The 24,951-nt window shown below is 36.7% G+C and overlaps 1 pseudogene; it reads left to right on the top strand.

Moving 5' to 3' along the window:
• LOC106002777 overlaps positions 1-24,951 on the top strand; it is a 48,899-nt pseudogene that overhangs the window by 6,207 nt on the left and 17,741 nt on the right.

Below are 24,951 nucleotides of genomic sequence, written 5' to 3'. Positions count from 1 at the left end.
CTACTGACAGTTGAACAAACTGCAGTAATTGCCACTCCAACCACATGTCCAAAAAGTGGCTTTCCAAATATTGGCCTATTTTCACTTTGGTAAATCAAGACACACTATCGTGGCCCCGTTTTACTTAAACTATCAGCTATGGCTGGCCCAAAGAATAGTTGAACTTACCAATTTCTTAAATTTTAGGTCATCACACAATCACTTCATAGCCCTTAAACATTAAAAATACCTACCCATATAAGTCTGCATTACATACTTATTACTGTTTTTCTTCATTTGTCATGTTTTACATATTTGTGTATCCCAGGGCTTAGATCTGTAATATTCCTTCTCATGGTTGTTACTACTGAGTACAGTAAATATTTCTGTATTTTTCTCCAGCTCTGTTTTTTTTTAATTCAAGTCCTTAATAGCATCCTGTCTACTGACAACTCCTAACTACTGATTTTAGCGAACTCAAAATATCCCAAAGTGAGCTTTGATCTCTATCTACAAACCAATCCCTCATCACTATTTGATTAAGTGATAACTCTTCCAGCTGTCTTCTCAAAATACCTTGGAGTCATTTCAGACTTACATACTTTTTCACACCTCATATTTAATCTATGAGCAGATTTCGACAAATTAACTCACTGTATATTTTAGGAAGCATATGTATGTGTATATATATATATATACACACACACACGCACACACACACATATATATATATATATATATATATATGCTAGTACTATGACTAAAATGTGGGGACTAGGTTCTTTTATTATTTTTTTGGGGGGGGTCCGGTCGTGGGGCCTGAACTCTGGGCAGGGGTGTTGTCCCTCAGCTTTTCAGCTCAAGGATAGTGCTCTACCACTTGAGCCACAGCACCACTTTCAACTTTTTTCTTTTTGCTTATGTGGTGCTGAGGTATTGAACCCAGGACCTCATGCATTCAAGGCAAGCGCTCTATCACTGAGCCACTTTCCCAGCCCCTTACTTTTCTTTTTGGTTCAGTCTTTATTTGGTATAAAGATCACTACAATGTCATTACCCACACCCTTTTAATTTAAAAATATGTAAATTCTGTAGCAATGTTATTGCCATTATAACCATAATTAGGAAGATAATGTGGGTTCATCTGCTCCATACATCTTGACAGGTAATGAATGTGAAACTTACAGAATATCCTCAGATATGCCTGGTGGAAACCTGGATTTGAATTATAGTTCTACAGCTGATCCGTATTGGGTACTTGGGAAATTTGTTGGGTCTTGTTGCCTACTTCTGTTTTTAATAAAATACTTAATTCATTTCCTAACTGGAAGAACTATCATGAGCACTAAAATTACCCTAATGCAGGTGCAGTGCTTGGAATGGTGTCTGCACATTGTGTAGTAGGTCCCAAAGAAGTCAGCTTCCAACCACATTGTCAGAGCATCCTTCCTGAAGGCCTTAAGGAATATATACCCAACTGATGTTAATATCTGTGAAAACTTATCTTTACAAAAAAGGTCTTTTCTTCATATGAAACAGTTAAAGTAATGTTGGGACTGTCCTGTGGCTTTTAGTCTGAAGGAGTTTTTCCTAAATTTTATTCTTATTCTATTAGTAGTAGCGGTAGCATTCTTTAGTACTACCCTTCATTTTTCTAGTTCTGTGTTCCATTTGGAATACTATTGTAACTTAGTTTATAATCTTTGTTATTAGAATAAATAAACTACAACTGCTGAAGTTTTAAATAAAGAGACAATTTTAGGTGTGCATTACATTTTATGTGCTTAATACTTTCCTGAAATTATTCCTTTTAGGTTATATATCCCTAACAAACTATTTTTTTAGATTTCTTACATGATTTATAGATTTATTTTATGATTCTTTTATGATTTCTTAGAGATCCATAAATAAAACATCTCAGAACAGGAAAAAAGTAGGTAAGAAGTTATAAAAATACTATTATGGTGTCTTAATGGCTAAGTGTAAAGAACATGTAACAAAACAGTTGGAAGATTCATTTGCTCTTTTTTCTATTCTCTCACAATTCATTGTAGAAACTTTCTCACTATGAAGTACCAAGTCGTCTGGACATTTCAAGCCTCGTCTCAGTGACAGAAGTGATGGGATTAGGACATGTGCTCCTATGACTGGCTTTTAGGAAGTTCACAATAAAGCAATACCAGTACATATAAAGAATCTTTTGTGAGTGATGTGCATTGACTTCCTTAATTGCCAAAATTAAATTCATATGTCAAAACATCAAATTACTTACATTATAACATATGCAGTCCAACTGGCATTACTAACACTTCCATAAATCAAATGCAAACTAAAAGCTCTATATCCAAAACCAACATCTAAGGCAGTGTTGGAAATACAAGAAGAAACACAATAAATCTAATAGAGTGAGATCTTTAACACATGCAATGAGCAATGATAGCTGAATTTTTAACCAAGCTTGGAAAGTTCAGGTGTCCACTAATGATGTGATTAGAGTTGCAGAGTTGACCTTGGTATTAAGATTAGAGGTAAAATTCAAAGACAGCTATGGTTGCTGCAGTATTGTAGCTCTATACAGTGTGACCCTCCCTGATAATGGTAAAGCACAGAGTAGAAGCTAAGTCAGTAAAATGTATAGGAAGGATTTTCCACTTAGAATAATTGCAGGGGGTGATCATCACTCTTCCATTGAAAATGTACAGCCCATCACTCTACTTTAAACTCTAGAATATTTCTGATCTGAAGACAATTATAACACACCAATGTGCTGTGAGTGCTTAGCAGTTTAGGTGTGTATTACTGTAATATATGTAAAATCTTTAGAGGTATGGAGTGACCAGACCTTCAAACTTCATCCTGTGTTATTAAGTTTCATGGAAAAATGTTCACAATTATTCAATTCACACTCATCTAAGTCTGAATCAGGCAACTGAGATAAGACATTTGGGTCCTAAGACATTTGGACAAGGTTTGTGACCTATGAAATAAATAACATTATTTCAGAATGTATATGTGTTTCTGAAAATTCATGCAATAGCAAATACCAAATGTACAAAAGGGACAATTGTCCATCTCTTATATATATCCGAAGTAAAGATACACCTGAATTATACTTTCTTGTTTGAGGATCACAGAATGACTGTTGATGTTTGGTTTCTTTTCAGGTGCTCCTATACATTTGTGAATCTTCTCTGAGGAAGTGTTTTCCATAGTTTGTTTGGAGGTGTTCCGAATATCAGTACTGTCACTAACCACAACCCTGAAACAGCAAAGATGTTGGGATACCTGGCCAAAGAACTGAGAAATCACAGGAAGGGATAGGAAAGAAGACACCAGAGGACCCAAAGCCTCATTGCCAGCTTCTGGATCCCCAAATCCTGTTTAAAATGCTTTATATTCATTCTACTACAGGGGTGGGGGAGTGAGTGGCTACAGGTACCTCCACAAACTGAGGCATCAAACTAGTTTGTGGTTACAACTATTAACTGAGGTATTGTTTGTATACATAGTGATAATTGAATCCCTTATTTTTAAGGAGCAGAAGGGAGAAATAATCATTACAACCATAGCACAGACATCCATCTTGTTTCCAAAGTCTTAAACTTTTAGTGTCCAACAGGTCTAACTTAAATACTTTTGAGGTAATAAACCAAACCCCTGTCTTCCCTTAACTGTGTGACTTTTCCAGAGCACAGCTCTCAGCCTTTTGATTGCTGTTTGAGATGGCTTCCCAATATATCCCTTTCCAGGTATAACAGTTTGACTCTAGAATCCCTCACAATTACTATTACAGATGGGTTATTTTGAAAAGGATATTTTTTCTAGGGTAGGTTCACTTTTTTAAATTTTATTTTATTTAAAGATACTGTACAGAGTGGTTACAGTTACATGAGTAAGGTACATTCCTTGATGAATATTGTTACCTACTCCATTGTTGTTCTCCTATTTTTTCCCACCCTCAACCATACGCCCCACCCCAAAGTTGTAAAGTTCATTGCCAGTATATTGTCTTGTGAATATCATTGTTGCAATGGGTCACTTCTTTCATCATTATGTTATTTCCCTTTCCTTCTCCAAATCAGATAATGTATATACAAGATGGAAGGTACCAGAATCAAGACAGAGATGTCCAGAGATAAATCAAAGACAAATGAAATAAAATAAGATCTAGTTACACTTCTTTACCGACATCAAGGTTGATATCTGAAAAAAAAGTAATTGTTGTTTCCATGTCTTGGAGTCCATTTCAATTAGCATCATTTTGTATGGTCAAATGTACATAACTCTAGAGCCAGCAATCCCATTCATGGGCATTTGTCGAAATTATCTCTAGATAGCTAATGGATGAAAAATGGAATTGAAAATAGCAAAGGAAAACAAATCAACATTCAGGTATTATGATTTTATAATTCTAATATGAAAGAACTGAAGCTTTTGGTTAATGAAGAAGAAAGTTTAGCCTGTAATTTCAATGCAAGGCATCAGTTGTAATGAGTCTAAAGTCTTTTCCTCAAAGATATCAAAGAGTAATATACTCATCCTCTGAAGAGTAAATAAATAATTATTTTAAATAGCTTTGCTTAATATTAATTTACGTGTAGAAAATAAGTTAAAATATCTTCTCTCAGGCTGGGAAGGTGGCTCAGTGGTAGTGTTTGCATGCAAGAGTCCCTGGGTTTAATTCTTCAGTACCACATAAGCAAAAAGAAAAACCCCGGAAGTGGCGCTGTGGCTCAAGTGGTAGAGCGCTAAACTTGAGCTGAAGAACTGAAGGACAGCGTCCATAACCATAGTTCAAGCCCCACGACCTGACTCCAAAAAATAAAACACTAAAACTACCAGCACAAGTATGTTTTTGGCAGCATTATTACCATATCTAAGATATGGAACCAGTCCAGATGCCCCTCAGTAGATGAATGGATCAGGAAAATGTGGTATATATACACATTGGAATTTCATGCTTCTATGAGAAAGAATGACATAGCCCATTTCTTAAGAAAATGGAAAGACTTGGAAAAAATCATTATGTGATGGAAGCCAGACTCAAAGAAACATAGGCTCTATGGTTTCCCTCATTTTTATTAATATATGCTTAGGATAGGTTCATGTTTTACACTCTTAATATTCGCTGTGTGTGTTTGTGTGTGTGTGTGCGTATGTGTGTGTGTGTGCGCGTGTGTGCAGTAATGAAACTGAATCAGAGCCTCAATATCTTGCTTGTTTTTTTTCACTCATGACTGATTGAATCTGTACTATTTTAACCAACGTTTCACTATGTGTTTTATTAACAATTGAACATAAATGTCTCGTGGATTGCTACCCCAGCCATCTGTGAACCATGGTCTTACAATCTCAGCCTCATGAGATGAGATAATGGCCTCTAGCTCTATTGCCAAGTGTCATTTCTTCATTTTGTTTTGTTTTGTTTTTGTGCATCCAAAGTCTATATGGAAAACAAATCATTTATAATCAGGACTATTCACATAAAATTGTGTGTTGTTTAAAGATTACCTTAATAATGTAATCCTTTTGCATCCACATTATATGATTTGATTTTTGAACTCTATTGTTGCAGTCAAGTCACTTATATATAATTAGAATCTTCTTGTCTTGGTTTTATAGGGCGTTAGGTGTTTAAAAACAGAATTTATCAACTCTACACTACTGAAACAGGACCTTTATTATTACTCAATGTCCTGTAAATCACTACTTGAGGCAACAATGAGCACAAATAATTTCCTATAATACCTACACATATTTTAGACCTCAATGCCATGCAATGCCATGCAATGCACACTTCTGTCAAATATGCAAGGGCATTCTTTGTGATTTTCACTGTTCTTTTCTCTATTCTCCAGTGCTAAGTCCTGTGATGGTCATGTTGATTTTCTCCCCTCTTATATTCATAATTGCATCTTGGGAATTACTGGTATGCATTACTGTACTTCTGTCCATTCTCCTTGTGCTTCGGCTTGTACCCCTCTGACCTTGAAGGGCTAAGAATTGGGGATATTTGCTTTACTCTCTATCTCAGACATCTATCATTACTTTCTAGAAATACATTCATTGAATTCTTTCTGTAAAGTCTAATGTCTTGAAAATTATTAATGCATTTTCATGGCTTTGTTACTTGGCATTAGGGAAGAACATAGATCTGTACTGTAACTTAGGGAAAAGATTATTGCAATCATACTTCAATAGATATTCTTCATTGGATAATGTGTATTTCAAGGTCTCTCTGCCTGCTTCCTTTTCACTGTTTCGTTTATTTTTCAGTGTAGTCTTTTCTTCTGAAAAATATTTATGTGCCTAGTGATGATCAATTCTTACTGTACCTATTCATTAATTTTATTCCAACATCATTTCACAGATCCCTCTGAGTTTCTTCAGGGTCTGTATAGTGCTTCACATTTTTAAATATGTTTTAACATCGATGCATCCAATGATGAAGACACATTCATTAAGTCACCATTTTGATAACTGAAAAGAAACCATGCTGCAATCTCACTATATGGCAATTTTCTAGTTTTAAATTATTTTAGATTAAAATTGATGCTGGACAACAAATATTCTGTGTACAATTTTATATTTTCCTAATTATTTTAATATACTTCCCATATTATATAAAGTTAAAACATTATCACTTACTTAGTTTTAGGATTTCTAAAACGGTCAGATTAAAAGTTCTATTCATTCACAATTTTAAGATGATAGAGTGTCCATTATGAACAAGTGAGATATTTAAAATTTTTTTGTATTCCTTAAAGGTTGTGCTGGGGAATCCAGTCCAGTGCTTCATATTTCTTAGTCTACTGTGGGCCTCTGAGCCTGATGTGACCTGTGGTTTTATTTTCACTCAACAGGAATTTAAAAAAAATTTCAATAGGAAGGAATTATTACTTGCTTACTTTCTCCAATATCTCTCGCATACATAAAAGTAATATAATTCTACACTGACTGAAAATGGTGTTCCTTTAGAGTAATTGTTTATTTTTTGTAGCCTCACTCTTTACTAAGTCTTGTCCCTTTCCAATCTCCTCTTCCCATAAAACTTGACTGGATCTACTGGAAACCCACTGCCAGTCAGCCTGGTCCTTAAAAAGCCCAACCTTAACTAACCTACCCCCTGGTAGTCCTGCCATAAACTTTCAAAGGCCTGACTGTCCTGAAAGTCCTCCTCTGCTACAGGGAAATCCTTCTTCCACTCCACCCCTTCCTGGGATCCCTGCTCTGCACCACCAGAAACCAAGCCACATCCATATCTCCTCCTAAGATCCACCTTGCTGCACCAAGAACCCCGTCAACATTGGGCTCCTCCCTCTAATCCTAACTTCATCCACCAGATACCCTATCCCTAACTACTCTATTCCCTCAGAGTCCCATTGCTCCCATATTCTATTACTTCCAAGCTCCTCCGTTCCCTTTCCCCCACTCCCAACCAAACTTCTCCCTCGACCCCTCGTGGTTTCATCAGAAACTCGATTCATAACTAGTCTAAGTAGCCGAACTTTTCAAGCCCAGCCCTGAACCTACCTCTTCCCACAATTCCCTTCATGAAACACCAAAAACCCTCCAACTCTCTATAACTGCCCTTGTAGCCCCGCCTTAGTTGACCAGAAGCTTCTCACACAGCCCATCTCCTGCTTGGAAAGCCAGCCCTGCTCCACCATAGGCCTCTCTACCTCCCATATCTACTCTCTCAATGGCTTCATTGTTCCCGTGATGAATCCTCCCCTTATTGGCTCCTCCCACAGAGCCACACCCTACTCAACCCTGCCCATAATTACTCTACACCTTTGTAGACCTTCCACTCCTTCTCAAAGTCCCTCTTCCAATTAACCCCATGGCTCCAAGCCCTGACCTGCTCTAGAAAACCCCCACCACACTATCCCATCTCTTGACACCCACATTGCTCCACTGCAAACTACTGCATCTGTTGGCCTCCCTCTGGAAGCCTCACCAGGCTCAACTGTAAATCCCTGTCCCTTCATAATCCCTTTTTGAAGGTTGCCTTGCCCCACTGGAAACCCTGTCCAAGTCTAATGTCCTGCCTTGCAACACTGAAATCCTCACCCAAACTTACTGGTCTTTTCGAAGTGGTAACTGGCTACACCAGAAACCATGTCCTAACTAGTCTAGTCCACTGGATCCTATCTCTGCTCTCACAAAGCTCTGGTCCTGAAAAATTCCTCCATACATTGTTACTACATCCTTCTCTGCCAGAAACCCCACCTCCACCCTAACACACTTTGCAAAGGCCCGCCCCTTACTAGCCCCCTTCTTTCTAGCACCACTCTGCCCTCTCACAGACCTTTAAAAGCCTCTCCCTCATAGCTCTGCATTCCTGCACCAGAATCCCCACCTTTTGTCAGCCTCTTGCCTTCATTATCTTCCCTGCCTTATGGGAAACCTCACCCTACATATCCCACCAGGGCTCACAGTGCTACACCACAACCCCTTCTCTAAGTAACCTCCTCCTTTGTAGCCTTGTTCTTCTTTTTCAAAGCTCTGCCCCAAACAGCCTCTTCCCCAGTGACCTTGCCTTCTTCCACTGAAAACCCATCCACCTGCCAGTCTCCATCCTAAAGTCCCACCTACTCCACAAGAGACCCTGCTCCTAACAAGTCTAGTCTTTCCTGTCCCCTCCCTGCTGTCTCAAAGCCTTACACAGACTGGCTTTCACACTCAAATCCTTGCCCTGCTTTACCACAGAGGCTGTGCCAATACCAACTCCTCCCTTGAACCAGACAGGGCTCCACCAGAAACCCCACACCACCTCATCCTTGAAGTTCCCACCTAGGAACTTTTACTACAAATGTGCTTTTATAATGGTCACAGAATTCATACTAGTCAATATGATAAGAAAGCAGTATTGACAAAAGACAACAAAAATTTGATAGCTATTAGATGCCTTAGTCTAGTTTGGGGTTCTGTTAACAGGCAGATTCACATTGTGTGAAAATGTGTGAAGTTGATTCCTGTAACTGGAAAGCATTCTTTGAAGTATCAGCAAGGTTTCATGAGTGATCATTTTATTTCTAGAATTTTCATCCACATTTATGTCCATTAACTTATAAATATAAGTTATTTTAAATCCTCTGGTTTGGTTGAGGAAAGAGTATTAAGATGTAAAAAGATGACTTTCAAATCATCTCTCTAATAAATAATTTTGGACTTACTTACTTTACTATGTACCAGAATTTTAGTAACAGAAATTCTCTACCAGAATTCCCTTTGAATTTCCTACTTCCACTAAAGTGCCCTTTTGGAAAAGATTGAAGTGAGATTATACAGGTAGAATGCCAGAAATAAAAACGTATTTGAGATCATAACAAAATCATGATAAAGAACCTACCCAATGTGGTTTAAATTTTCTAATGAAAGGAACTTAAGCATATTTAACTGCAGACTTTCTGAAGACGAGAAGACAAAAATATAAGAAATGCCCTCCTATACCACGGTGCTGAAAACAAAACAAAACCAAGGAAAGACAACATAATGAGACAGAAGGGAATGAGAAACTTGTACATGTAATATAGAATGTAAAGATACACGGAATCAGGTAAAAATAATTTTGGACACAATGCCTGGTTGTTCAATATATTTCATTGTATATATTGTTCCTTTTTAACCTGTGACATAATATAGGTCTCAGCAGGGATCTGCCAAGGTAATTGTGTAGTTAGTCAATTTCATCATTGCAAGATCATCAGGATGATAAACTCCCACACACCTTAACATATCTGCAACAGCACTGGACATACATTCCTATTGGTCCAACAGTGTAGGGCAGACCTGTATTTAACCCAATTTTTGTATGCGGTATGCTATGGTTTTTTTCAGGCTTGCTACAAAATGTCTCTGCCCAGAATTAAATTAAGGCATTTATAGCTAAAATGATTTAGGGTCATTGTTAACATTTAACCCATGCTGAGGTTTTTCTTTATACCTCTCCTTTTCCCTTTCTTTCTTCCTCCCTTTCTTTCTTCCTTCCTTTCTTTCTTCCTCTCTATATTTCTTTTCTTTTCTTTTTTTCTTCTTTCTTTCCTCCCTTTTCTTTCCTCTTTTAGGAAATGAGTATGAATTTAAATATTTTGTTTGCTGAACAAGTATTGTACCATTAGAATAATCCTTTTTCGATGTATTTACTTTGCTCATAGGTTATCCATTTTGCTGAGGGCTGAACACAAGCTAAGTTCCTCACCTCTGTCTGCCAAGTAGCGGGGATCACAAATGCATTCCAACATGCGAACCTTTAGGATGATATGAGACTCTAATTACTTTCCTTGCACACTGGTTCTGATCTGTGATCCTCTCAAATTCTACCTCTTCAATTAGTGACGTGAGTTCCAGTAGCCTGCATTCAGTTTAGATCGTCTAAATGAATTATTGAAGGCAATTTCACTTTAATCTCTTTTTTTGCCATTTCTGGGGCTGTTATAGTTTTATTTCTAGACAAATTTTGTGTATATATGCACATTAGCGTTAAAATATTACTTTTTCCCCCTTTTTTCCTTTTTAATTTTCTTGGTCAAGGGGCTTGAATTCTGGGTCTGGGCGCTGTTCCTGGCTCTTCAGATCAAGGCTAGCATGGTACCACTTGAGCCACAGTGCTACTTCTGGTTTTCTGGTGGTTAATTTGAAGTAAGAGTGTCATGGATTTCCTGCCAGGGCAAGCTTAGAATTACTATCCTCCGATCTCAGCTCCTGAGTAGCTAGGATTCCAGGCATGAGCCACTGGCACCCAGCTAAAAATGTTATTTATTTTAAGTTCTGTGTTTTAGTTGAGGGAGTAACATAAGTGTGTAGAAATTTAACTTTCAAGTTACCTCTCTAATAATTTCAGAGTTTCATTTTCATATTTATTGCAGTTATTAATAACAGAAACTCCCAAAGTAACAGAATAATCCTTCATTTTCTCCTTCCAATAGGTACAATTGGAAGAGAATGAGTGAGATCTTAGACAACATGCACTTGAAATTATAAAAAAGTTATATTGATGATACATAAAGAGCCAGATAACACAACACAACGTGCTTTGCATTTTCTAAAGAAAGGAATGTCATGAAAGTATATTTATTGCAGGCTTTTCACCTGTAAAACAAAGAAAAAACAATTTCATAAAAAAGCTGAAGGGGATCAGCAGCCATGTAAGTGTGATATAGCATTGGAGACTTTACGAAATGAACTGGTTCAGGTTAAGTAATACTTTGGAAAAGTTATCTGTTCACTAAATTTATTCATTATTTTTTATTTTTATTTACCTGTCACTTAATATATAATTGCATACATGTGTGTGCAATATATATATCAGCAGTATCTGTCCAGTGAACTGTATGGTTATGTATGTATAGGTAATTTCATCATGTCAATTTCATCAAAAAGATGGACTTCCATAAACCTTAACAACCCTGCAACACCCCTGCACATGCAAACTTAAGTGTTCGCCATTGTAAGCTAGACCTGTGTTTTACCAAATCTTTATATATATTGTGTTAATTTTTCATTTAGTCTTGACACAAAATGTGTGTGCTCTTAGAAATAAATGATGGCATTTATAACTACAATAATTTAGTGTAAATCTTTACAATGAACACATGCTCATTATGAGTTGTACTTTCTTTCCTTGTCTTATTTTATCTTTAGGAAGTTGATTTGAGTTTTCATGTTGTTTGCTAGATAAGTATTCCACCACTGGAGTCACTCCACCACTCCTTTCTAGTTTAAATTACTTTACGGATAGAGTAGCAATTTTTGAACCCAGCCCAAAAAGCAGGGATCAGGATTGCATTCCAATATCCCTACCTAGTAGGTTGATATGGCTGATACTTTCCTTCCTAGACCTATTCAGAACTGTGATCCTCTCAAATTCTAACACTTTAGTTAATTGTGTGAGCTCCTGTTCTCCCTACTTCTAGAAGATAGGACAGACATAAATGATTACAGGTAATTTGAGTGAATCATTGGCTAATATAAGTGATTTGATATTAAAGTGTAGGGTAAGTTTGAAAGTATAATCGCAGTAGTCAGATATTTTGCTAAGTAATTTTGTTTCACATTAACTACACATCTTTACCAGAATTGAGGACTTACTTTCGCTGTCTGTCTAGTTGTATGTCATTTGGTAAAATAAACGTCACGTCTTCCATGTGGGATAAAGAACTTTGAATGGTCTGATGTGCTGGTTCACATCTATAATCATGGTTAGCAATCAGAAATAAATAGATCACAATTTGAACATAGCCTAACCAAAAATTTAAGAAGTCCCAATCTCAATAAACTAGTGGATCATGTTCAATCATGCTGCCATTAATCTCAGCACCACAAGAAGCTAAGTCTCTGCCTTGAAACTGTTTCACTTGAGTAACTGGGACTCTTGGAGGCAGTCACCTCTACGGATACAGAATCTGGGTTGAGATTTAGCAAGAGGTGGGAGGAGTCTGCCCCACCTTACCAGGGTGAACCTCACAGAATGAAGTGAGCATGCTTGCTTTCCTCCTCTAAACGGCGTGAGATGCCATGCTGCTGAGTGTTCATTATTTGATTCCAGTGACCTGTGGTAGAAGTAGAAGGAAACATTAAATAAATTTCACATATGCCAACTGAGCTGCTCTCCCAGCCTGTGATTTCAACTCAGCAAGTGTTCATTATTTGAGAGTTGAGAATGCTGAGGTAGGGGAGAGAGGGAGGGTGAGTGAAAGAGAGGAGAGATAGAGAGAGAAAGAGCTGGGCGCTGGTGGATCACACCTGTAATCCTACGCTGAGATCTGAAGATTGCAGTTCAAAGCCAGCCTGGGCAGGAAAGTCCGTGAAACCCTTTCCCTTATCTCCAATAAACCACTCAAAAACCAGAAATGGCACTGTGGCTCAAGCGGTAGAGCGCTCGACTTGAGCTTAAGAGCTGAGGGACAGTGCCCAAGCCCAGAGTTCAAACCCTACAACCAACCAATAAAACAAAAAAGAAAAGAAAGGAAGGAAGGAAGGAAGGAAGGAAGGAAGGAAGGAAGAAAGAAAGAAAGAAAGAAAGAAAGAAAGAAAGAAAGAAAGAAAGAAAGAAAGAAAGAAAGAAAGAAAGAACGAGTCAAGAGTCATTTGTTTGGAGTCAAGAGTCATATGTCAGAAGTACTACCTGTATTTGTTGTTAGGTCTGCCCCAGGTCATGCAGACCCTATGCAGCCACTTCTTGGCTAAGTTTCAACACTTTATGTGTTGCCTACTATCTGGCACACCTGGAGGCAGCATCCTGTTAAGTCACAACCTGGTCAGCCTCTGGTCCCACTTTCCATCTGACCAGAGGTGAGTCCCAGAACTTGAAGTCACATCCAGATCCAGTGTGGCCAGAGTTTCCCCCAAACGGCCACACCTCATCTAGTCCTTCACATAGATACATCCTTACCAGAGGTTGGATCGCCCCATTTTTTTTACATGCATTTCCACCATGTATGGCATGGGCAGCAGTTCAGTAAATAAACATTTTTACCTGGCTGAAAACCCTGTGGTGTTCTCTTCATTGGCTACCTAATGAAACTCACCTAATTAATATACTTTACACTTCAGAGTTTCTAGTTATGAATCCATGGATATTTTTGTGACACATGTGAGATCAGTATCTACAAAACATATTTACTAACATCATTTAACAGTATAATTGTGCCTAGAATCTTTAATAGCAGCTTACTTAATGATTATGTCTATTTTGTTTGCTTTGCTTTGCTTTGTTTTTTCTTAAAGTAATAGAAGAGTTGGTGAGACAATCTGTGTGAAGACTCAGGGTCTGTGTTGGAGGGGCAGAATGATGCTGGCTCCAGCCTCAGGATTATCTGAGGACTGTGTTTGTGTATGTGGAAAGCTCTTGGCATGCCGGCCTAGAGAGGGAACATGTTCTCTCTCCCTATCTCAAAGCTATCATGTCTCAAAGCTGAGGAAGTAGCTCTTCTGCTTACTTACGCATAGACGAACAGCTAGTCAAGCATTTTCCAGAGTACAGGGAAATGGTTTGAGCTTGCTCTAAAATAGTTTAGATAAAAATATACAAAGACTTATCTCATAATTTAAGCAAAATTGTATCTGTTGAAACTCTTTGTGTGAATGTCTCCTGAATAAATCTTGGCAAAGATAATACTTGCTTGTCTTTCAATACCCACTAACAATAAAGCACAGCATGCAGTGGCAATTGCTGTTTGCACTCTGCAACCCCTGTGTCCTGGTGATTTTGCGACCCTTACCCAGGGACCCCAATGCCTGAGACATTGACAACAGGCACACAAACAGGGACCCTGAAGTGTTGAATACAGGAAGGGATATTCAGGTAAGTACTTTTAATTACAGGATGATGGAACAAATTAAGTCTACTCCGTACTTACATATGCTAAAATATTTACTTGCTGCTTATGGTGTAACTATTTCTTCTTTTGACATAGAAATGTGTATTAATGTAGTTAGGGAATGGAATCCTTGGTTCCCCGTTGATGGGGCATTAGATGTTGATAATTGGAAATGAGTAAAGTATTGTAGAAAGAGCTGTTCGAGAAGGGGAAGGATTCCTGTTAGATTTTGGTCCATTTGGGCTATTTTACATACCCTTTTTAAAGCTTTAAATGAGAAAAGATTAATAGCGGACTTAAAGAAAGAGGCAGCGCCTTCTATTGTAGGTTTAATATTGGACTCTGAGGTTAAGGACGCAATAGATAAGGCTGCATCACAATTAGGAGAAAAAACAAGAGGTAAAGAAAGCTGAAAATGAACAAACTGAAAGCGTAAATAGAATGTCTGAGCAAATGGAATTGATTTTATCAAGATTACTACATATGGAGTTAGAAATTAGCAGAGTGAAAGGATCATCTGAGAAGGTGAAAGTAAAACAGCCTTCCTCTCCTCAGCTTGGGGAAGCCATTTTTACCGCATCACTCCTTCACGAAACAGAAGGCTCAGTGAGTTTGATGAAGAAATGCCTATTTTTTCTTATCCTGTAATTTGACCACCTCCTATGAATGGTATAGCTCAACCAACCAGATATGAGGGTGTTGCTGTCGATGATATTCGTAAACTTAACAATCAGTGACTTATGGTCCTCAGTCTCATTATGTTAAGGAATTACTTAATGGGCTTGCGCGATAATTTTGCTCCCGTGGGTTGGAAGATGCTTTGTAGAGCCTTGCTTAAGGAACCTGAATACCTACAATGGCAAATGTAGTTTACTGAGTTATATACAGAAAGGACTAGACAAAATGAACAGAGCAAAAATCCACGCCTGCAGATCATAACCTGTCCTATGTTGAGTGGAACAGAACCATATGCAGATGCTCATACGCAAGTGAACTCTCCTTTAGAGATCCATGAGCAGTTATGAGACATAGGTATTGAGGCATGGGGGAGGATTCGGCTGATAGGAGAGCATTATGGCTCCTGGACTAAAGCAATTAAAAAAACTAATAAACACTATGTTGAATTTTTATCACGATTGACACTGACCTTGGAACATACTGTTGTGGGAGAGGCTGCACTGCAACAACTACTAGGCATGTTGGCTTAGGAGAATGCTAATAAGGACTGTAAACGAGCCCTATTGCCTATTAAAGAATCTGGGGATGTAAATACATATTTAAGGGCGTGTAAAGACATTACATCCGAATCCCGGTGTTTGCAGTTGTTTGCTGAAACTATGCCCACTACCTGGCATGCTTTACAAACCATCTAATCTAAAATGTTTTGGATGTGGTCAAATGGGACATATAAAGAAGAACTGTAAAAAGGCTACTGATGTTAACAAGAGAGGACCAGGAATTTGCCCTAAATATAAAAAGGAAAGCACTGGGCAAGAGTGTGTAGATAAAATATAGACAATAAAGGAATTCCTATAAAAATTCTTACCCTATGCAGGGAAACTCTCCATCTGGCCAGCCCCGGGACCCAGGATTAATAACCGAGGGTAGCCAACCATTTTTCTTCCTCGTCCCTGTCACAGCCCACAGCACCGCAATGGACATGCCAATTCATTCATCTACTGAGAGGCATATTGGTTTAAAACATGCTTGCATGTAAGTATCAATTATGGTCATTCAAAAATGACAGATGTCACCTCCCCAGACATACTAAAATCATGATTTCTAAGTAGGATAGGATTTTATGGTGGTGCAATTGTTGAGATATATGGATGAGTCTAATGTGTATCTTGCACTGAATTAGGCAGGAAGATATCCAATATCATATGGGATAAAAAAATGGTAGTAAGAAGATATTCCCTTGAGAAAGATATAGGAGGCTGACAGAAGTAAGGAGAAATTCAGATAATTTTGAAGGATTTAGAAATGCAAGCTCAAGTATGTCTCTTTAAGTGGAAGGGCAAAAGAAGGGGAAGAGAAGAAAATAACTGAAAGCAGATCATTGTCCCAACGTAGAGTATAAAAAAACATAACCTATAACTTCCAAGTTAAAGAGAGACCAATATAATTCGTCCCACTTAATTTAGATCCATGCAAAATATTTACTTTGCTTTTTCCCACTTTAATGCTCCAAAATAAATGAAAACTTATAAGAAACGTTATGTGATTGTCGTTACTTCAACCTGAACACTAATTGTGTTGAGCCCTTTTTCTCAGTATGCTCTTGGAAAATACTCCCTAAAATGGTGATATTGTGACTGCTTAGAGAGTCAGTGTAACAGGTTTCTACTTGTATGATAATCCCAGAATAGTTTAATGCAGTTTTTTCTCAAGGTATACAAGTATATTGTCTGATGCTGTACTTTGAACACACCTTCACACCTGAGCACATTATTTGAAATTGTACATCAGCATTTCCTTGGCACATTCTATTTTGTGCCTTTGTTTTTTTGCATGTTCCTTTTGATTGCTCTACTTCCATTTCATCTGTACAAACTGCTAAGAACATTGTTCAGCTACCACTTCTTGTTTGCAAACACCCAGTCTATTTATGAAGGTACTTTGTCCATGTTAACCAATAAGGTAGTACTCACTCTCTGAGGATAAAAGTTCCACAGTGTAACTCTATGCCAACATTAGAAGATGTAGAACGTAAGGCATTTTGAGACAAACTGATATTTGAATTGAAAGTCTCCTTAGAGACCTTTTCTTGGAGCTCATTAGTTCTTCTAAGGTCAGAATAAAAGCATTTGTTCCCAACATTTAAAATAAAAAGGATCTGTTGAATTAATGGATCTAGAATTTTATGGCTTCACATTCATATCTCAAAATTTCATCAATATGAATTACATCTCTACCAGTTCACCAAAACACTGTTCTTATTGAACTTGTCTATGTCCTTTTAGTTTTCAAATCCAAATAGCATATTTCCTGTAACAGTTTTGACCTTTTCTTCCTGCAAATTCTTTCTTTTCTTTTCTTCTGTAAATCGGTTTCTATTACTTTTTTGTTTCCTTATCTCTTTCTTCCAATCTTGTCCACACTGGTGCGCACATTGCTATACTTATGTCATAACTTTTCTTTTCTTCTTCCCTTTAATAATGCCCCCAATTTTATCATTCTTTTTCATATTCATGGTCATGGATATTTTGATGATATCTAAACAGATCAATCTTTACATCTGTTTAATATAAACGTTAGAACTATCAGAGAGTTTTTTCCCCTAAATCGATCATTTTCACCTGTAATCCTTATCACCAAGAACATGACTAACACATTTGCCTGGCCATAGATGTAGAACCCTTTAGATTTCTTGTTACCCTTCTTCTCCCACCCATTATATAAGAGGAATGATCAAAGTTTTCTCAGTTTCTGTTACTAATTTGATTTCTTTTTTTTGTTTTTGTTTTTGTTGGTCATGGTGCTGGAACTCTGGACCTATGTGCTGTCCCTGTGCTCTTCAGCTCAAGGCAAGCACTCTACCTCTTGACCACTTTCGGGTTTTCTAGTGGTTTTCTTTTTACTTTCCTAGCGAGTCCATTAAACTTCCCTCTTGAATTTGGTTTTCATGAATACCTAACTTCTATGTTAATGAGGACAAACTCTAATGTAAAACTTTGTCTCCAAAAACCAGTCCAAGAAGCTGTGATCACAAATATTTGACTATACTTTTTACTTTTTTTTAACCTTAAAAGTCTTCTTTTGTCTCAATTGCCAACAAAAATAAGTATTCCACCACTTTTGGTTTCAATCGTTTCTAACCTCAAAGATAAATTTTGGTAGCAAGATTCTTAGAGGAAACCAAAGTATACTCCACTTTTTATCTTTTCTCTTAAGTCTCTTCTTAGATATAATATCAGGAAAAGTGAAGTTATTCTTTGCAAAATTATTTCAATTGATTATTTTTCTCTTGGTCTTGCATTTGTTCAACAAGATGTATCGAGGAGAATAGAGTTACATCATCCATACCTTGGATGACAGTGTCTGTTACAAAGGACAATGCTTCTATGTCCTACTTCTATGTCCTCCTCTTAGCTCTTTCCTGATTTTCAATGAATCACAGCTTCTTGGCTTCAAGTTTAGTGAAGCTGAAGAACTATACGGCCTCCCCCATTGCTCCATCTTCATTGTTTCTCATTTAAAACTCTTTTAAGTTGCCTCATTGGGATGTGTAATTTATTTTCATGTCTTCATTCAATCTGTTCTTTATCCTAGTGAGGCAAATAGGCTCTGTAAAATCACTTTACGTAGCTAAAATATTAAGAGAATCTATATCAAAAAGTTTTGGCCTCTCTCCACTGTTGAAGCCACTATGCTTAGCTCGGGTTCTAAAAAGAGCTTTCTTACATTTTTTATTTCCTCAATTCTTTTCTGATCCCAAAATTTTTGGGCTTATGTAATAAGAGAAGTGTTCACTATCTCATCTTAATAAGGATATTATTTTTTGTGAGCCACTTAGAAATGTGAAAGAATTGGTTTGAATTATCCTATCAGATTTTTTTTCTGTGTTTCAGTGCTTCATGTGCAAAGACATTGTGGAAAGAATTACAAACAGAAAAATGTAAACCCAATACATTCTTTCAATGTTCAGGACACTTTCTCTCTAAATATTTTGACTCAAAATATATTTTTCAGAGAATTAAAGTTTGGTAATTAAAGGTCAATTCACAAATTTTGATGTCTTTTTTTTTAAGAACTTTGAATTTAAATTCCACCACAACCTTGTTTCACAAACTGAAAATATATTTCCTGGGTAAGGACATTTTCAAGGGAACCTACAGCATTTCCAGCAAGTTTTCTGAGGTTTATTTGTTTGTTTGTTTGTTTAATGAGCCATCTTCACCCACATTGCTCTCTCTCCACTAAGTCTCCATGGATTTCTTTGCATGAAAGCCTCTTTTCCCAGGCAATTTTAACTTTTCTTAATAGGCTAAGTTGTTAAAAATGCTGAAGAATTAAAATTTACCTGTCATAATTGTAAAACTCTTTTGAAATTCCTTTATCAGAATCGTGAATTCACCAATCCTAATTCCACCTTTACCATCAGAAACAGTTAACGTTGTTTTCATGATATATTGTCCATGCAACGATTCTTTTCCAGTGGCTTTGTTATGCATATATATTACAATATAAGCTGAATCAGAGCAAAATGAACTCCAAGATATGAAAACAGAGGCTTTTTTTCTTTTTGTGGTTGCTGTTTTTAAGGTACTATATGATTTCTATTTTGTTTTGGGTTTTCTCCCTATGGTTTATCCCTCTGATTTTGGTACCCTGTATTTTGTGTATACATTTACCTTAATTAGGGAATGGAAGAGGAAAAACAAAATGGTGAGAAAAAAGACAAAAGGGCAAACCATTGGAATAGCAATGCTCACAAGAAAATATATGGGAAATGTACATATCAACTTGTGAGAGGTATTGAGGAGAAGGAAAACTGTGAGAAAAATGAGGGAGGAGGTAACAAGTATGAAAGGTTATGTATTAAGTACTTTACAATTACTGACGGGATCATTGCAAGATAATGTTAAAGCATGCATAGATGCCTCACCAGCAGTCACTCAAGGAATGGCATATGCTGCAGCAATGAAAGGAGAACCATTCAGTTCTTATGAACAAAAATTACATAAGACACGACCTCAGGCCAGAAATGAGGTATGTTTCTCATGTGGCCAGTCAGAACACATGAGGAAATATTTTCAACAAAAGCAAAATAAACCTAGTAACAATAAAAAGGGTAAAGCGCCTGGACTTTGTTCACGATGAAAGAAAGGCAATCATTGGAAAAATGAGTGTAGATCAAAATATTATAAGGATAGAATTATCCTAACAGCAGAAGAAAGGAGACAAAAAACAAGAAGAGGGGTGCTCCCTCTGCCCCTTAAACAAAAGGGGAAACACCTACTGTTACACAAAAATCCCCTAAGGGATCAGTTCCATTAAATCCCTTGTCTCCTCCATTTACAGTATGGGATTTGCCAAGAGCTACTCCAGGAAGTGCAGGGTTTGATCTGGCAACAAAAAGAGATTACACCATCTCTATCATGCATGCTGTTCAGCTAATAGAAACTCAAGTTTATGGTTCTGTAATTGAAGGAACTGTGGGCTTGATAGTTGGTAGAAGCTCAAATTATAACAAAACTTTGAGGTATTACCCGGAGTAGTTGATGCAGATTACCAAGGGGAAATTAACATAATGGTAATGTCTTTAAAAATATGCAAATACATATGGATCAAAGATTAGCTCAAATTAAATTATGTCCATCTTCCAAATCAAATCCTAAAACAAGACCGAGGTACAGGAGGTTTCAGTTCCACAGAAACTGTGGCCTGGGTACAATCTATTTCTAAGGATCGACCCATGAAAACTATAAAAGTGGATAGAAAGCCTATTAAAGGTCTCTTGGACACTGGGGCAGACCCAACATGTATTTCAGGAAAAGACTGGCCCTCATCCTGGCCAATTATGAAGACAGAATCTACATAAATGGGATTGGGTATGGCTATCAATGTTGCTCAAAGTTAAAAAATTTTAAAGTGGGAGTGTGAAAATAGATTTGGAAACTTTGAACCTTATATTATATCTTCTTTGCCCTTACATTATGGGGCAGAGACATTTTGCAAAACATTGAACTAAAATTCGTTACTGCAGATTCCTTTACTGTACAAAATTTTTCATAGGGGCCGCTGATGAGAAGTTTGCTGATGTAATATAATGGAAAAATGATCAGCCTGTGTGGGTTGATCAGTGGTCCCTAACTCAAGAGAAGATACAGGCTGTAGGACAATTGGTAAATGAGCAAATACAGAAAGGATATTTAGAGGAATCCAATAGCCCTTGGAATACTCCAATTTTTGTAATTAAAAAGAAATCTGGGTAATGGAGGTTGTTACAAGACCTCAGAGCCATTAATAACACCATGTATGACATGGGGCTCTTCAGCCAAGACTTCCATTTCCTGTGGCTGTTCCTAAAGGACATTATATAATAATCATTTATTTTCAGGATTTTTTAAACAATAAAATTGGATCCTAATGATTTTCAAAGTTTTGCATTTCATGTGCCCTCATGTAATTTGAAAAGGCCCTGGCAGAGATATCAGTGGAAGGTCTTGCCACAAGGCATGAAAAATTCTACATTGTGTCAAAAATTTGTGGATAAAGCTTTACAAAAACTAGGGAAGAGTTTTCTAATGCTTATATTTTTCATTATATGGACAGTATTTTAATAGCTGCTGAAAGTAAACATTTAACAGAACAAATTTTAACAATTAACCATTGAGCAATTAACCAACTTTGGTTTGCTTATTTTCCAGATAAAATTCAACATAATAAACCTTTAAATTATTTAGGAAAAATAATACATCACGTCACAAAAATGAGTATTAGGCTAGATAAATTAAAAACATTAAATGATTTTCAAAAATTACTAAGAAACTTAAATTGGGTTAGACCCTACTTGAAAATTACCACAGGAGAATTACACCCAGTGTTTGAAGCCTTAAAAGGGGATTCTAATCCTAAATCTAAGAGACAATTCACTCCAATATTGTTAGAAAATTTTCATTGATGGAAGAAAAGTTACAAGCAAAAGTGGTCCAATTGGACTATAATAAAGACTGGGATATTATAATATTAAAGACATCTTATACAAGATGTTTATGGCAAGATGGAGTCCTGGATTGGCTTCACTTGCCTCACAGTCAGACAAGAATGATAGCTTCTTATGTATATTTGTGCAGACAACTCATTGTCAAGGCAAGGAGTAGGGCCTGAGAGTTACTTGAGAAAGAAATGTATAATATAATTATAACTTATAATAAAAAACAATTAAAATATTATTACAGAATGATGAGAATTGGAAATTAGCATTATTAAATTATACAGGACAAATAAAATTTCATGTTCCTCAACATCCTTCATTAAAATTTGTGGAAGAGGTAAAAACCATTTTTCCATTAGTGGTAACAACACTTTTCGAAGGAACTCTAACAGGCTTTACTGATGGGTTCTCAAATGGAACTTCGGTTGTATACATTCCAGACCACTTCCCTATTTTTAAAAGGGATCTGACATTTCAGAGCAACAGGCAGAAATTATTGCTGTAATTTTAGCTTTAACCATATTTCCTCAGCAGCATAACATTTGCACAGACTCTAAGCATGTGGTTAACTTATTTCCTGCCTTAGAGACAGCTGTTTTATCAGGACAATCAAAAATTATAGACTTGTTACAACAGTTACAAAAATTAATTCAACTTAGAAAAGAAAAATTATTTATTGAACACATAAGAGACATACAAATTTACCAGGTCCTCTTTCATTTGGAAATATGATGGCTGACTTATTAACTAGAGAAATCATCATGCTTTATTTGTAATTAATCACCTTAATACTAATCAACAAAATCTTACACTTATGCAATAACATTGGAGCGAAATTGGATTTAAAGTTCAGCCAAAAGTTAAAAGGAAAGATTTGCTCACCGGCACCTGGAAAGGGCCTGATGTATTAACCACCTCGGGAAGAGGGTATACATGTGTGTTTCCACAGGAGCCGAGTCACCCATCTGGAATCGCAACTGTCTTGTGTGCCCTACAAAAATAAGAGAAACCCAGGAAAAAAAACAAAACAGAAGATGCAAATGAAGAAAGCGATGCCAAAGCTCAAAAGTCTGCACCTTTCTCCTCAACAGGTGAAGACAACAAAAGAAGCCCAACCACCAACCTGGGCATAAATTAAGAAGCTCAACCATTCTGCGGAGGAGATTGTTGTTTCTACAGGAAAGACTGTTACTGTTAAAAATACGTTTCTTGCTATGCTTGACATTATTGCTGTGCAGGCAGTGTGTGTTTCAGGAGAACAATACTGGACATATGTTCCTAATCCTCCTCTCCTCTTCTACATCCTATGGGATGGGGTGGGGGATGAGGATATAATACAAGTAATGACAAATAATAGTGACCTGCTAAGGGGTTTGGAGGACTATTCTAATTCTCATATGACTTCTCAAATAATTAATTATGAAGGAATGACAGATACCACTCCAATTTGCATAATGCTATCAGGAGAAAACCTTCACGGGTGTTTGCCTATAAACTATAGAACTTTTTTGACTGATACCCTTGATCAATCCAATGATAAAAAGTTCAAAAAAATATTGATGTGGGAAATTGGCATGATATTAGGTTTTCATACTTATAACGAATCCTTTTTCATTCCCAAGAGGAATATACATTTAGGTAACTGCCTACAAAAATATCATGACAAAGATCAGTTTGGGGATGTATTAATTACCTCACTGAAATGGTGAGAATGTGGATTTCAAAAGACCTCTTTTTACAACCCTTTGGGGCACCAGATAGAATTTTTTATTTTTCCTTGGTAACCCCGATTATGATTATGCCTCCTACTTAAAACATAATTCAGGAAAGTTTAATGGCTATGCTCCTGATAGGCACGGGGAACCCCTGAAAAGATGGCTCACTCCAGCGTGGGTGGCTTCCGTTTTGGTGAGTCACTCTCCCTTTCACAATAAAATGGGCATTCATCTGTATTTGTTTAGACTTTTTGCAGCAACAAACATGATTTTACTGAAAAAGCCCAAAGAAACTAAGAGTACTGCAAGTGGGGTAAGAGCATGTGTAGATTATCCTATGGGAATTTTAGCTAGAAAACTAGATAATTTAATCATTTTTCATCAAGAAAAATCTTATTATATTAGCTGTAAGGATTATATTTTTACTAATTGTCTTCTTCCCTGGATAAAACATATTCTGTAATTTTTATTTTAAAAAGACCTTCATATGTAATGTTACGTGTAGATCTATAAAATGACCCTTGGTTTAAAAATTCTGCTTTACAAGTGCTGAAAATTCTAGATATTATGTTGCAGCCAAAATGCTTTGTTGCGGCCTTGTTTTTAGGAATAAGTGCTATATTAACAATCATTAGCTCTTTAGCGATTTCTACAGCAGCCTTAGTATATGAAGTAAATACTACTCATTTTGTTACTGATTTAAACAAATATGTTTCATTAGCCCTAGCAGAACAACAAATTATAGATAAAAAGTTAGAAATGAAAATAAATGCTCTGGAGGAGGTGGTTCTGGCTATAGGTCAGGAAGTTAAAAATTTAAAAACACAACTCTTAGTTAAATGTCATGCTAGTTTTAAATATATCTGTGTTACTGTTCTAAAATATAACATTTTTTTAATAGGAATGCCACGAAAAATGATTTGTTAGGAGTCTGGAGAGATAAAGATATCTCTCATGTTATGGAGGCTTTACAGGATAAAATTACAGCAGTTAGTAAAGCTCATTTAGATGTAAAAAAATTTACAATCTTTGGCAGCATTATTTAAGCATAATGTGGAGGCCCTCAATCCTCTGGATTGGATTAATGTAATAATTATAATTACCATTGTCAGATCAATTCTTCCAATTCTTATTCTTATATTTCCAGTCATTTTCCGGATGATCTTTAGATTTATCTCTTCTGTGCACCAGGACATTCATGAGCTTCAATTAAAAAATAAAAAAGGAAGAAATGTTATGATACCTCCTGCTGAATCTGCGTGAGAGATCACGC

Source organism: Dipodomys ordii, unplaced genomic scaffold (genome assembly GCF_000151885.1).
Source record: "Dipodomys ordii isolate 6190 unplaced genomic scaffold, Dord_2.0 Scaffold1000000893, whole genome shotgun sequence".
In the NCBI taxonomy this organism is placed as follows: Eukaryota; Metazoa; Chordata; class Mammalia; order Rodentia; family Heteromyidae; genus Dipodomys; species Dipodomys ordii.
This window is presented reverse-complemented; position numbering and strand designations above follow the sequence as displayed.